The sequence below is a fragment of the Phoca vitulina genome, unplaced genomic scaffold (genome assembly GCF_004348235.1).
Source record: "Phoca vitulina isolate PV1807 unplaced genomic scaffold, GSC_HSeal_1.0 scaffold33, whole genome shotgun sequence".
Taxonomy (NCBI): domain Eukaryota; kingdom Metazoa; phylum Chordata; class Mammalia; order Carnivora; family Phocidae; genus Phoca; species Phoca vitulina.
In genome coordinates, this window is record NW_022589736.1 from 5,741,517 (window position 1) to 5,756,465 (window position 14,949).

The following is a 14,949-nucleotide window of genomic DNA, read 5'->3' on the forward strand; positions in this document are numbered from 1 at the left end:
TGCACTTAGGTGTGGTTTTCTTTGGATTTCACTTGGTTGGATTTTATATGATTCTCACACTGCAGCTCCATGCTCTTTGCCAATTTGGGAAGTTTTTCAGAAAATTTTCTCTCCCTTTCTCTCTTCTTTCCTACTGGGACTCAATTCACACCCTGTCTCTTTGTGCAGTACTCGCAATATTTTTTTCCTGGATTATCTTCTAGCTTACTAATTCTCTCCTCACCTCTCCTCACCCATTGCATTGTTAATTTTGGTTATTGTGCCTTTGTGTTCTTTGGTCCTTTCTTGATACTGTGCTCTTTCTTTAGCTCTTCTTATAACTCTTTAAGCATATCAACCAGACCTAATAGCACCGGCATCTGAATCTCCTGTCTGCTTCTATTGCCCATTATTGCACATATTTTTCTGTTGTGTGTGCTACTATTTGTGATTGAGTATTAGACGCTGTACATGAAAAAACTAAATCTAATTTGATGCAAGATGATATTATCTTTCTCAAAAAAAAAAAAAAAAAAAGAATGCACATTGCTTTTGACAAGTGGTTAGGGATAGTAGAAACCCTGGAACAATCTGACCCCATTGTGAGATTAATAGGATTTTAAGCTGAGCTGTAGACCTGTGAGTATCGGTTACCATTGGTTCTTGGGTGTAGCTGTTCAGGCTCTGCTCCTTGCTCCCTATGTCTGTGAGGCTCTGCTCAGCTGCTATGCTTCTCAGTCCCCTTCTCAGAAATCAGCAGAAGCCTTGGGGGAAATTGTCCCCAAATATCAGGTTCACCAGGATGGGCTTTATATTCTCCTGCATCTTATCTTCATTGCCTTGTTCTCTCTTCAGTGATTTCAAATTCATTAAATAAATGTGTTCCCTTTCTTTAGTTCTTCCAGATGAGGGATTTGGTACATGTTACCTAGTTGTATTAGTCAGCTAGGGGCGGTCATAACAAAATACCTCAGCTCGGGCAGCTCAGAAATGGAAATGTATTTCTCACAGCTCTGGAGGCTGGAAGTCTGAGATGAAGGTGTCCACAGGGTTGGTTTCTCTTGAGGTCTCTCTCTTGGGCTTGTGGATGGCCATCTTCTTGTTGTGTCCTCACATGGTCCTCCCTCTATGTGCATGGATTTCTGGTGTGTCTCTGTGTCCAAATTCCCTGTATTTAGAAGGACCAGAGTCATACTGGATTAAGACCCATCCTAATGGCCTTGTTTTAACTTAATCTCCTCTTTTAAGACCCTATGTCAGGAGATACTGGCACATTCTAGGGGTTAGGATGTCAACATATGGATTTGCACAGCATAACTCACCCCATAACACCATGCTACCATTATTGGAGGGAGAAGTCTCCTGTTCGAAATGCAAAAGAGCTATTAATTTTATCACCCTAATTGATTTAATTCCATTTTAATGAAACAACTTGTGTGTGTATGTATGTGTGTAAAAGCCAAAAACAGCATTAGAAGGGTGAATTATTGCAATCTCTGTGTATACGTGGATGTAACCTCTCAGATTTTCTGTATTCATACACATTACATCCTTGTAAAAACGTATTTTAATTAAATTTTTGGCAAGATTGACAAATTTGCATAGAGAAAATGAATCCCATTAAAGCAATCTAGTTCGTTTCTAAACTTTGTGTAACATTTAAATAAAAACATTTATTTTTCATGAAATTACTTTACTTGCTGTTACCTTTTTTCCATTTAAATATTTATTAAAGGTTACTCACTGATCAACTTTTTGTCCATATCAAATTTTACTGATTAACATTTCCATATTATCAATGTTCTGTGCAAGCTCAGTTTTTGAGGAGGTAGTTCTATTTTCCTGTAAGTCACTTGTCAAGGTTTCAGATTTTTTGGAATCCTTCTGTTTGTTTTCAGCCAAAATAACTTCACCATGTGCAATTTTGTAATTTTTCACTATTATCCATTTTCTATTTGTTGATCTCATCCACTGACTAATAAAAGGCTGAGAATAAATAAATGAAAGGCAGAGAGCTTCTATTGATTTCTTACATGTTCCAGGAGAAAATATTGAACAATTTTATGAGACGGAAGTACCAAGAAAGAAGGAGAAAGGCAGGGACAGACAGAGAAAGAGGTGGAGGGAGGTTGATAAGAAAGAGAAAAGGGAGCAAAGTCAAAGTCGAGTTAAAGCTGTCAGATGAAACGTCATCCTTCAGTGGAGCTAGTTCCGAATGCCTGCTCCTTGACGTGTGTGTCATAAACACTTATGTGCTGCACATAAACATCCCTGTGGACTTTGGTAAGAAGACCCTCCACCAGTATTGACACTCGGCTTTACAATCCTGCTAATCCCCACAGCCCCGCACTTTCAGAAGTGGTCTATGATTTAGTTTTTTCATGTACAATGTCTAATACTGATAATCATCTTTCTGACTCTTCCAGTAGTGAGCTGGCTACTTTGAAAGTTGCAGAAATAGTGGTATTTCCATGTTTTTCAAGGTCTCATCATCTCTGTACCCAAATTCACTGGCTCCTGGACCTGCATGGAAGCTTGACGCTCTACAAAGCTCATCCCAAGCATTTCTAGATTGTTAGACGTGTGCCCATCAACAGTACTGGCTAGCTCTCAGGTCGGCTGCTTTGTGGCATCTGCTGTTTCTTTACTCCTTTTGGCTGACTCTCTCTGTCACTTGGCACCACTCTGCCCACAAGCATATTTGCCTCACCCTGGGCATCCATTCGCTGAGAGGCCCATGGCCAAGTGGGCATCTGCATGCCCTATGATGGGCACATCTCCCCAGCCATCAGGAGACCAAGGATGCTCAAGATTCCGTGACAAAGCGTGGGAATCCTACTTCCCAGTTTTTGTAAGTTATACTTTATTACTGGATATCAATGCAGCAAAATAGCTAACATTTATGGGGTTTAATATATGCATATTCATATGTATCATCACATATAATCCTCATTTAAGTAAAGTCCGAAACTATTGTTGATGCTGTTAATTTGCAGATTAGGAAAGTGAGGCTCAGAGAGATCATTTATCTCACCCCAGGTTACACAGAGAGTAAGAAGCAGAGCTGCTTTACTCTAATTCCAGTGCTCTTTGCATGCACACCAGAGAACTTTCACCCCCAACATCTTACAGAGTAAAGGAAAATGCCTTCTTTATGCTTACACTAGGTTGCAGGAGTGTCTGAGCTTGCTGGTGAGTTGATAAGACAGGGCAGCTCTCAAATGTCTATTTTTGCAAGTTAATTGCTTGGAGCGAAGGACTTGTCCAGAACTTCATGTCTGGGCATCCAGGGAGCCATTAGAATGAGGATGTTTGCACGATGCAATTTTTTACTTTGCCTCATAGACTCTGGCTCACGCCCTGTGCAGAGAGAAGACGCAGCAAGAGTTAGTTTAGCTGCATGGGAGCCCGGGGAGAAAGAAAGAGGATGAAGGGCATGACTTCCTCTTTTGAAGAGAACAGTGGGTAGCCTACAGTATGCAGCACCTTAAGGGCTGGCACTGTTGGGGGCATCTAGGAAGAGCGTTTTGGCACAGACCACAGCGGCACCACTAACACCTCGGGACCAGGAGCATGGGCAGGACCAGGCACTGTCCTCCTGTGACTTTTCCAGCAGCGGCCATCAGAGAGGGGCTTGGAGGGGGAAATGACAGCAAAGTCATTGAGTTTAGGTGAGCACCCCAGAGACTTCTAGACGTAACCTGAAGTAGGCTGGAAGCTTAGGTCAAACCAGTAAAATTTAAGCTATTACATTCCATCACCCACATTAGTATCTAAAGGCTAAGGAGGTCTGGATGGACTTGAATGTTAAGAGTTTTTATTGAAACATCTTTTTAAGTTTCTGCTGATAGCCTCTACCTTCACAGGGGCACTGGGCAAAGTATAAACCCAGCTGACATCCTGCCCCTGACTTATTAATAACTGGAGGTTTGGTCCCTCACACAAGCCACTTGTTCTCTGTCCCTTTGACAATGGGAGGTGTTTTTTCCTGCAAGTCGTTGCAGCCCTTCATGTCATTGGGCTCCGGGTTGGGCTGCTCCCCAGACATGTCTGAATTCTAGCGATGGATGCATCTTCAGCTCAAGCTATGCTACCCACTCGAGGGGGAAATGCAAGTCTGAAAGAGGATCAGCAACTTACTGTCCATTATACATCTTACTCTGGAATAAGGAATGTTCACGGGTAGGTGGTTCCTTATTATAGAACAACCCAGAGTTGCTGATACGAATGTTAAAACATGGTTCTTCGGTCATGTATGGTGACGATGCCCTAGTGCTATTTGATTCCATGACACCTTTTCCTGGAGGAGAGTTGCATCTTCCTTCTGTTTTTTTTTTTTTTTTAATTAAGGTAATTTCTGGGGCGCCTGGGTGGCTCAGTCAGTTAAGCGTTCGACTCTTGATTTTGGCTCAGGTCATGATCTCATGGTTATGGGATCGAGCCCCGCATAGGGTTCTGCATTCAGTGTGGAGTCTGGTTGAGATTCTCTCTCTCCCTCTGCCCCTCCCACCTCTCTAAAACAATAAAAAGATAATTTCTGTGGAGATTGTTATAATTTTTGTGCCCCTTGTGAAATTCTGGATACCATGACCCATTGCACAACTAGGCATAAAGACTGCAATTTCGTTCCAAGAGTGAATAACAAAAAAGAATATTTGAAGTGTCAGAAAATAGCTTGTGAGCATGATGGCTTATTTTTGATATCGTTGAACTGCTAACTCTATGTATTCTAAGCTGTATACTGTTTGCCAAACCTGGTCATCATAAATATTGGTATCCTTGATGCAGAATTTTTCTTATTTTGACAGTACCTTTTTATTTTTAAAAATCACTATAGAATATGGTACAGCTTCATTATTGGAGGTCGGCAGAAAAAATGGCCATGTAGGAAGTTTGAAGTGTAGGCAACCAGGACACTGTGTTTTGTGGCATAGGTGACATTTTTCAGTGGTGAGTGTGGAAATTGCCTGTTTATCATGTTCAGCTTCAAGAAAAAATAAAAATATATTGCATTGTATTTGAATAGCTCAGGACACACAAGGCTTAATGCAGTCTGGGTCTATGAGATCCAGAGGGTCTCTACCCTCTTGAGGAATTTGAAATATGACCAGGTCTCTGTCCCTTTACAAGAGGTAGGATAACTATCCCAGAAACCTAGTATCTTATAAATTCCTCATTTTAGAAGTCCCTCCTCTGCTATCTCCTCTCTATTTACCCACTGGCATCATGAAGGATGGCAATACTTTAGAAGTATATATCAGTTACATATTTATTTATTTATTTAAAGATTTTTTTATTTATTTATCCGAGAGAGAGAGAGAGAGAGAGTGCGTGCACATGTATAAGCAGGGGGAGCGGCAGGGGGAGAGGGAGAAGCAGGCTTCCCGCCGAGCAGGGAGCCCGATGCAGGGCTCGATCCCAGGACCCTGGGATCATGACCTGAGCCGAGGGCACTTAACCGACTGAGCTACCCAGGCGCCCCCAGTTACATATTTAAACGCAGTGTTTTATACAATCTTTCAGCATGCTTCTGTCCCCCAGCAAATGTCCTTTTGAACAGGGGCTGCTTTTACTCATTTTATTTCTCAGCATCTAATGGGAGAGCAACACACAAGAGAGCCAGCCAGTGTCTGTTGAGTGAGTGAATAAATGAATTCATGCATGAATGAATACATCAACCTAACTTTTCTAAGGGGAAATAATAGAAATGATGAAAGCTATACTGTTCTTAATACTTAAACCTCTTCAGAGAGGTATGTGCATTCACTCAGCAAATACTTACAGAATCCTGACTAGGCACCAGGCACGATGCTAGACACGGGAGACAGGGTGGTGGTTTATGGGCTCGGAGGTCTTTGGTGTTGGCCTTGGTGGGCGCTGTCGTGTGCTGTGGTCAGGACAGCTGCTAAGCCTACAACTTGCAGACACATGAGTGGATGATGAGAACAGAGAAGCAAGTGTGCGAGATGCTGTGAATACATTCAGATGTGGGCAGGAGAAGTGAGGTAGGTTTCAGAGAGCATGGTGCCGGGAGAGATTTTAATTTTATTTATTGCAAAATGAGAGAGATAGAGCATTTCTGAGGGCTGGATGGGGAGGAGTCAAGAAAGCAGGAGAAGTCATTCAAAGTCACGGCTGCACTTGGAGTAGGGAGTGTGACTAGGAAGAGGAGTGGGGGGGGCCTGACAGCCACAGACGGTGGAGATACAGGAGTGGATGGAGCTGGGAGCCACACTATTGGAAGAGAAGGTGTCCCCACAGGGGCAAAGGAGTCCAGGAGTGGCACTGTGAACTAAAACGAACCCAACCCCACATTTTCTTTCTAAAGTAGGAAGATGAGTGCTATGCATTGAATCGTGTCCCACTCAAAAATCAAGGGTTGAAGCCTTAACTCCCCAGTGGGATGGTGTTTGGAGATGAGACCCATGGGAGCTAATGAGAATTACCTGAGGTCCTCGTGATGGGATTAGTGCCCTTATGAGAAAAGATACAAGGAGAAGTCACCCATCTAAAGCCAATAAAATTCCTGGCCAGAAGCCATCCCTGTGAGCACCTAGACTTTGGGCTGCTCATCTCCAGAACCACGAGAAGGAAATGTCTACTATTTAAGCCCCCATCTAAGGTATTTTGTTATGGCGGCCTGAGCACTGAGACAATGAGCAAACAATCAGTAGCTTCACCAAGGTCATCACTTGCAGAGTTTTAATGAGGCACCCAGTGAAGAAGGAGGGAACCTGGGATCCATAGGTTATATTTCTGGTGGACACATCATGCCCACTGTTGTTGTCTGCAGAAGTACACACTCATTCATCGCACTTTTTCAGTTGTGCATATAGCAGGCAAGAAGAAGGAGGGAAGGGAGGGATTCAGAGAGAAAAGGTGAAAGAGAGGGATCCAGGAGTCAGTAATGACTGCTATTTTCATCTGCACCCCACCTTGCCTCTGCCCTCTGCTCCGAATAGCAATGCTCACCACCCACCTACTTTGCCGGTTGTTGGGGAAGTGTGTTAGAAATAATGACTTTGATCTTCTCTGATAAAGGGGTCGTGTTTGCACAAAACACTGTGTTAGCTCAATCGTGGTGAAATTGGCTTTTGCTTTCAATAAGGCCAGAATTGTTAAAGGTAGAAAAGTCTGAGTGGAATGAATTATGCAATTAGGTACCTCTTAACATGACTGAAAAGAACCCAATTTATGCCTCCAGAAAGGAATAGGCAGACTCTGGAAATGAATCCCCGAGCCATATGATGCTGGTCTATTTTTGCCCAATGAGCAAGGAGCTGGGGCTCTGTAAGCAGCTTCCTTGGAGACTCGCACGGGGAGGCTGCGCTCTAATTCTGAGGAGCGAGCAGAGGGAAAGCACCAGGGCTTTGCCAAGCACTGCCCTGTTCCTCCTCTAAGGGCCTTCCTCCTGGAATGTGGTGCACGCTGCTGTCAGGGGAGACTTAAAGCAGCTTAACTGGGGTGTCCCCCGTGGCTCAGGGAAAGCCCTGGACAGACATGAAGCTGGCGACCGTGAGCCGGGAGCCATCTGAGAGTAACCTGCTGCAGGAATGTCCCCTTCCCGCCTGCCGTGAGCTGGGGGTGTGCATCACGAGTCAAACCTTCAAGTGAGGCCTTCCCTCTATGGGGTGGCTGATCAATTGCTAGTCTTCACTAGGGAAATTGCACAGTATTTGTGAATTCCTCTGATCTTATGGCCCCAGCAGCGTTAGCGAGAGATTCCAATCCATGTGGAAGGCTTAGTGCTTGACTTCAAGGAGCATGCAATATATGTGAGGAAACAAATCACACATATGTGATTGCAAGCTCCACCCGTTTAGATTTTAATGATTTTTGGGTAAATCATCATGATAAAATACACAGGTTTTAAGTATCATTGGATATCTTAGTCTGTTCAGGCTGATAAACAGTCTTAGGCTGTTTAGAGTAGGGGTCTTATTTTTTTTAATGATTAATAAGACTTTCTTTAATGGATTATTTCTTTTTTTTTTTATTATGTTATGTTAGTCACCATACAATACATCCTTAGTTTTTGATGCAATGTTCCATGATTCATTGTTTTCATATAACACCCAGTGCTCCATGCAGTACGTGCCCTCTTTAATACCCATCACCAGGCTAACCCATCCTCCCGCCCCTCTCCCCTCTAGAACCCTCAGTTTGTTACTAGGAGTCCATAGTCTCCATGGTTCATCTCCTCCTCTGATTTATCCTCCTTCAGTTTTCCCTTCCTTCTCCTAATGTCCTCCATGCTATTCCTCATGTTCCACAAATAAGTGAAACCATATGATTGTCTTTCTCTGCTTGACTTATTTCACTTAGCATAGGTCCATATATACAATGGAATATTACTCAGCCACCAGAAAGGATGAATACCCACCATTTGCATTGACATGGACAGACTGGGGGTCTTATTAACAACAGACTTTGTTGTCCACAGCTCTGGAGGCTGTAAGTCCAAGATGAAGGTATCAGCAGATTCAGTGTCTGGTGAGAACCTCTTTCCTGGTCCACACACGGTGTCTTCTCATGCTATCCTCACATGGTGGGAAAGGGTGAGGGGCTCCTTGGGGCCTCTCTTATAAGGGCACTACTCCATTCATGGGGGCTCCCCCCTCACGACTTCATCACCTCCCAAAGACCCCACCTCCTAACACCATCACCTTGAGGGTTAGGTGTCAGCGTGTGCATTTGGGGAACACAAACATTCAGTCTATAGCAAAGACCAAGTCATAAAACTCTTAGGATCTCCAGAGCCTCAGGCTTGTCATGCTTCAACCAGAAAATCAGAACCAGTAGGGATTTGTTTCAGGTTAGCAGTTTACTAATGGTGGGCACTGGTGAAGGACCCTCTGCATTTGATGCCAGGGTTTGACGTCCTCAGTGCCCAGTCAGGAGGGAGGGTTGCAAGCAGGTTGGAACCCCTCTAGTTTTATTTTCTGTACCGACTAATGCTTTCTACCATATGACGTAATTTCGTTATCATATTTATTATCTATTGACCGTCTCCTCCATTAGCGCATAAGCTCTGTGAAATAACAGATTTCTTTTCTTTTGCTCAGTGGTGTGTCTCACGCATCTAGAACAGTGCCTGGAACATTATAGGTTAGGTACCCATAAAAATGGATGCATCTATACAAGTGTGTTTAATGAGACAACTTTGTTGATGTACAATGATATAAAAGTACCTATTGCATAAATGAAAGATAAAAAATAAATCCAGTTAGATCATATTACAAAATATATTCCAAGGCTATGAGTGGCAGAGATTTAAATATTGTTGAATATATATAGATATAGATATATATACATATATATGTTATAAAATATGTAAATTTAAATATGATGTATATAGAATTTAATAGATTTTAATCCTCATAGTAACTCTGTGGGATGGTTTCTATGGGCTCTGTTTTATAGATTAGGAAACAAAGACTCAAATAATTTATGTATTTAACCCTAAATACAGTTTTTAAGTGATAAGGTGAAATTTAGCTGTTATCTCTGTATTTCAAAAGTAGGGTTTTTGTCTAAACCAATTAAATAGGACTTTTTTTTCAGTATGAGAGTTTCTAATTTATTGAGTTTAAATATAAAGAAACAAATAAAGCAAGTTATTTTCTTGTTTTTGTTGTTTGTTTGTTTTCCAAGAGAGGGAGAGAGGGGAGGGGAGGTGGGGTGAGGAGCAGCGGGAGAGAGAGAATCTTAAGCAGGCTCCATGCCCAATGCGGAGCCTGATATGGGACTCTATCCTAATCATGACCCCAGCTGAAATCAAGAGTTGGACATTTAACCAACTGAACCACCCAGGCGATCCAAGCAAGTTTTTTTTTTTTTTTTTTAAAGATTTTATTTATTTTTCTGTCAGAGAGAGAGAGCACAAGCAGGGGGAGCGGCAGGCAGAGCAGGTAGAGGGAGAAACAGGCTCTCCGCCAAGCAAGGAGCCCAATGCGGGACTCAATCCCAGGACCCCGGGATCATGACCCGAGCCGAAGGCAGACGCCCAACCGACTGAGCCACCCAGGCGTCCCTCCAAGCAAGTTTTGACAGCTCAGGAAAATCCAGAGTTTAGAATGTGTTTTTAAATCTATAATTGTCAGGATTACGACTTCTAAATTTCAGATTCAAAAATTCTTTTGAATTTCATTTTAATCAGAGAATCTTTAACTTATTAAAACATTCAAACTGTTCTCTAGAATAGTATTATCTGCCCTTTCTAACAAAGAAAACAGGAAGTCCCATTTTAAAAAGTCAAGTCAAAAAGATATTCAAATTGTACTTAGGGAACCCGTAAATCACTATTTTTTTTATCTTCTAAAAAAATGATTCTGCTTTTATGGAAATTAAGTAATTCCTAAATGTCAAATTGAGTTCTGGATAGTTTACTGTAGATTTAATTTTTAGTAATCATTTCACCTTCTGAGTAGCTCACACCAAAAATGTAGAAAATGCATTTTCTCATAAATTATACAGAAATTAAGTATATCTAGATAATTTCTACATTTTGTATTTTCCGGAACTATTTATGCTTAAACTTAGACTCTTGTAAATTGGTAAAAAAACAAAAACAAAAACAAACACACCAAACAAACAAAAAAAACCAACACCCAGGTCATTTGTCTTGTCAAGTCTTGGTGCTTACGGAAAATACCCTTGAGGACAATGTCCACCTGTTGAGCAGCACAGAGGAAGGGCCCGAGGCTCACACACAGACACTACTCATGTGGAGCAAATGTGCTTTGCTAACATGTGATCTAAATTACTTTCCTCAGAAATGTTCAGGTTGGGGAACTAAAGAAGTTTGCCAAGCTTGGAAATGGGTTGGTCGGAGCGTCACAACAGACAGAAGACACAGAGAAGTAGCAGCTTTGAAGAGAAACACACCCAACAGCATTCGGTAGAACAAAATACTGGCATCTCAACAAGGCGGTGAAAGACAGGAGAATATGTGTCCCTCTGCGGGGGCCGGATGGTCGAGTACCATGGTGCTCAGATACGTTTGTGCCATGGAACCCTTCCTCTTGTGTGCTCCTACTCGGTATCCCAGATGCAGAAGTGGAGGTAAGACAGGAAATGGGTTTTTCTCTCCCTCCCCTGCTCCCCCAACCCCTTCCTCCCTCCTTTCCTTTCTTCCTAGACTAAGCTGTTTCATATGCTCAAGTCTCTACCCTTCCCTTGTTATTTATTGTCCATGGAGATCAGGACTTACGGATGGTGGGGACAGTCTTATCAAGCCCAGCCTCTGGATTTCGTCTGGAGCATCTCGTATTTACGCTATAGCAAGACTGTCGTGACTCACTTGGGCAAGTAGTTACACACTCTTTTGTATGGTGGTCAGGCTTACCTTCAAATAGCAGATTCCACACAGCAAATGCAGAAGGAATGAGGAAAATAGAAAATCACCATTGGGCCCTACAGTGACAATCACGGCAGGGATGCACTAATGAACGCTCAAGGCGGCGGGGGGAAACTTTAAGGAGAAACAGGATATTTGCATAGCTGCAAGTATCTCCCCCCGCAATAGTTATTAAATACTGTGGCGATTCTAACATTTGTCCCCAAACACCTGACATCATCTGCAGGAGGTGGAGCCTGATGACCCCCTGGAGGGTGGGCGGCCTGCAGCGACTCCAGCGAATAGAGTATGAGAAGGGGACACAGAGACTCACAGGAGAAAGGCGACCCACGCCCCCCTCACTGCGGCAAGGTTGCCAGCACCACTCATCAGCAGAGTCAATGCCCTGTGCCCCGAATTTTGCATGATGAGGAGGGCTCTGCTCCTCTGAGGGATCCTTCCCCAAACCAAAACCTCGGTCCAGTGAGAAAACAGCAGACAAACCCAAACTGTGGGACGTCTTACAAAACCCCTGACCAGTACTCCCCCAAACTGTCAAGGTCGTCAAAAACAGTGGAGGTCTGATGAGAAATCATCACAAATCAAAGGAGACCCAACGAGTGAACGCCTGTGGTGACCAGACCCCTCTCTGGAACATCGAAAGAACACCCCTCAAGGGTGCAGATTAGGGTTCTGTACAAATGTTAATTTCTCAGCTTTGAGAAATGGACCCTGGTCATGTAAGGTGTAAACATTATGAGGAAATGTGGTCTATCCACACAATGGAATATTACTCAGCCTTAAAAAGGAAAAAGATTCTGGCACATTCTACAACATGGATAGAATATCTTTGAAGATATTATGCTGAGTGAAATAAGCCAGCCACAGGGGGGAAAAAAAAACAATGACTGCACAATTCTACTTAAATGAGATCTCTAGAGTGTACAAATTCATAGAAACAGAAAGTAGCATAGTGGATGCCAGAGGTCGGAGGGGGGAGGAAATCGGGAGGTGTTGTTTGATGGGTTCAGAGCTTCAGTTTTGCAAGAGAAAAGTTTCTGCAGACGTGTTGTACAATGATGCCCTGTTAGTGAACACTCCTGAACTGTACACTCAAGAGTGGTTAGGATGATGAATTTAGGTTATGTGTCTTTTACCACACAAATTGAAAAAAAGTCATGTCTCTTCCCAAGGAAACGAGCCAACTTAAAAAGTTCTAAAGTTCTCTTGTTTCTTCCCCTTCTATACTGTAGAAGATAGATAAATAAAAATCTTGGAGGCAAATTATCCCACGTTGCCAGGAGGAAGAACCGCACATCCTCTGCCTTGAGTTCCTGTTGAGTTTCTTATATTCCAGAATAATAAGAATAGCAAAAACCTCTTGTTTGTGTTCAGTTCTGCAGCTGTGTATTGTGTTCAGGGCTTTGGCGGTTTGCTATTCTCTTCGACAAAGCTGACTTTGCCTTCTTGTCAACACCTGGGGCACCTACAGTACTGATGCCTCGACCAGATACTTCCTGTTTTTCATCTTTGCTCTGTTGTCCTTATTTCACCATGGCCAGCGCGGCTTTTCCATCTCTGATCCCATTGTCCAAGGACGCGTAAGCTCTGTTGTAGGTTTCTCCTTTGCCACGGAAGGTGCGTGATCTGGAATGGCAGCAGCATTCGGGGCTTCTAGGCGTATAAATGACAGAAAGCAGATACAGCATAAAAATAACCATCTATGTCCCAAATGTCCACACAGAAGTAACACATCCAAGAGACCGAAATGTTTGCAGTTGGGATATCTAAATAAAAATATCCCATCTCCCTGTTTCTCCCAGATATTAGTTTTCATATTGCGGAACGTCAGGTGTCAGAGGGCGAGGGCCCTTCGTCGGCCTCTCCTCAGGAGTTGGCTCTGATGCCGGCCCCCCACCCCACCCCAACTGCTCACACCAGAACCTGGGGGGGTCCTGGGGCTCTGTGAGTCCTTCCCTCCCACGGCCGGCTGGTGGCCAGTTCTGGTAGCATGACCGTGTGGCTCTCCCCGTGCACTCCTTGTCGCAGCTGTGTCCACCTGCATTCGGTTACCATCAGGGTGTGGTCAGCGGCCTCCCCGCCGCCCCCAGTCCCATGTCCTCGCTGTCCCACCCAAATCCAGGCCGGTCTCCTCAGGGAGCCACAACAGTCTCCCTAGAAGAGAGATTTGGTCTGGTCCATCCACTTCTTCAAACATTCCATTGCGTTCCCTGTATCTCTCTGCAGGACTGGGGTGAGACAGGCAAGTGCCCCACTACGCTAATAGTCTTGCAACCCTCAAATCTATGTCCTTTAAAGCTTGTTCAACTTTGGTTTCATGAGGCTGACAGAAAGTGTTGCTGTTGTTTTTTTAACAAAGATTATCACTGTTCTGAATACAGTAAGGGATTCACTACATGCACTGAATAGTAACACAACGATCGTCTTACACTGAATTGTGTTTCGTTTTGCAGCGTTCCTATATTCAACACACCAGCCACCACGTTTCTCTAGTGCCCTTTTTCTAAATTCTGTTTTTATTTATGGCATGCCCTGAAGTTGCCAGAACAAGGCATCACAAGGATGCTGCCGACACCTCGGTCTGCGCCGGCTGAGACTGGGTCAGCGGCATTCATCCAAACGCTTCTCCATCAAGGTCGTGGGTGGCTTCATGGGCGGCAGCAACACGTTTCCCCAGTTTTATATGGTGGAAAATGGAGGAGCCTGGAGTGAGCAGACAGCCTGTCTGCAGCTTATCCCAGAGATTGTTTCCTGGAGCAGCTGCTCCCCTGGTCCTCTCTGTAACCGACCTCCAGCCTTTAGGGTAAGCTCCCGACCCCTGCCGGGAGCACAGCATCCTCATCCACACTGAGCCAGCTCCGTGTCTCCACCGGCCTTCCTGGGCCCCGTTTTGTTCTGTGTCCCAGGCCAGTGGAACTGCTTGAAGCCTCAACAAGAGCCGAGTGCTCTCCCCTTGAGCTCCTCCCACTGCCCGGCACAGGGAGCCCCTGCTCTATCTTGATGCACGCCTCACCCATCTCGTGGGATGGGAGCCCACGAATGCTGTGTAACTAAGGGATGTGTCATGGAGGGGCCACGTAGTGACGTGTGGAGAGGGTGAGGTGGCCGACAAGCGGTGGGGAAGCATGGGGTCAACACTGCGGGGGAGCATGGGCGCCAGCACCCCACACCCTCCTCCTCCCACCCGCAGATCTCCTGCCCCCGTCTTCCCTGGAGGCTCCCCCAGAAGCCACATGGCTGAGCTCTCCAGGGCAAGCACAGGATGGAGAAAGATGCGGGAGTCTATCTGGTGGACAAACATCACCCATCACGTTTCAGATCAAGTATAATTTCCATAATGCTTGTTCTGCTTCCACCGGGCAGCAGGCACTCTCTCCATGTCCTCCCATCACAGCAACTTACAAAAACGGGCTGTGTGATTGCTCGCTTGTCAGTCTTCTCCCTGGATGGTGAGTTCCTCCAGGGGAGGGCTGCCCTTTGTGTACCCCTGGCTTTAGGGCTTTCTTTCTGATTTAGTCTGATGGCACTCTCTGCCATCAGACTGCTCCTCCAGAGCTCAGGGCTGGGGGAGCTCACACATCTGACGACTCATGGTATAGGACGGCTGGGAA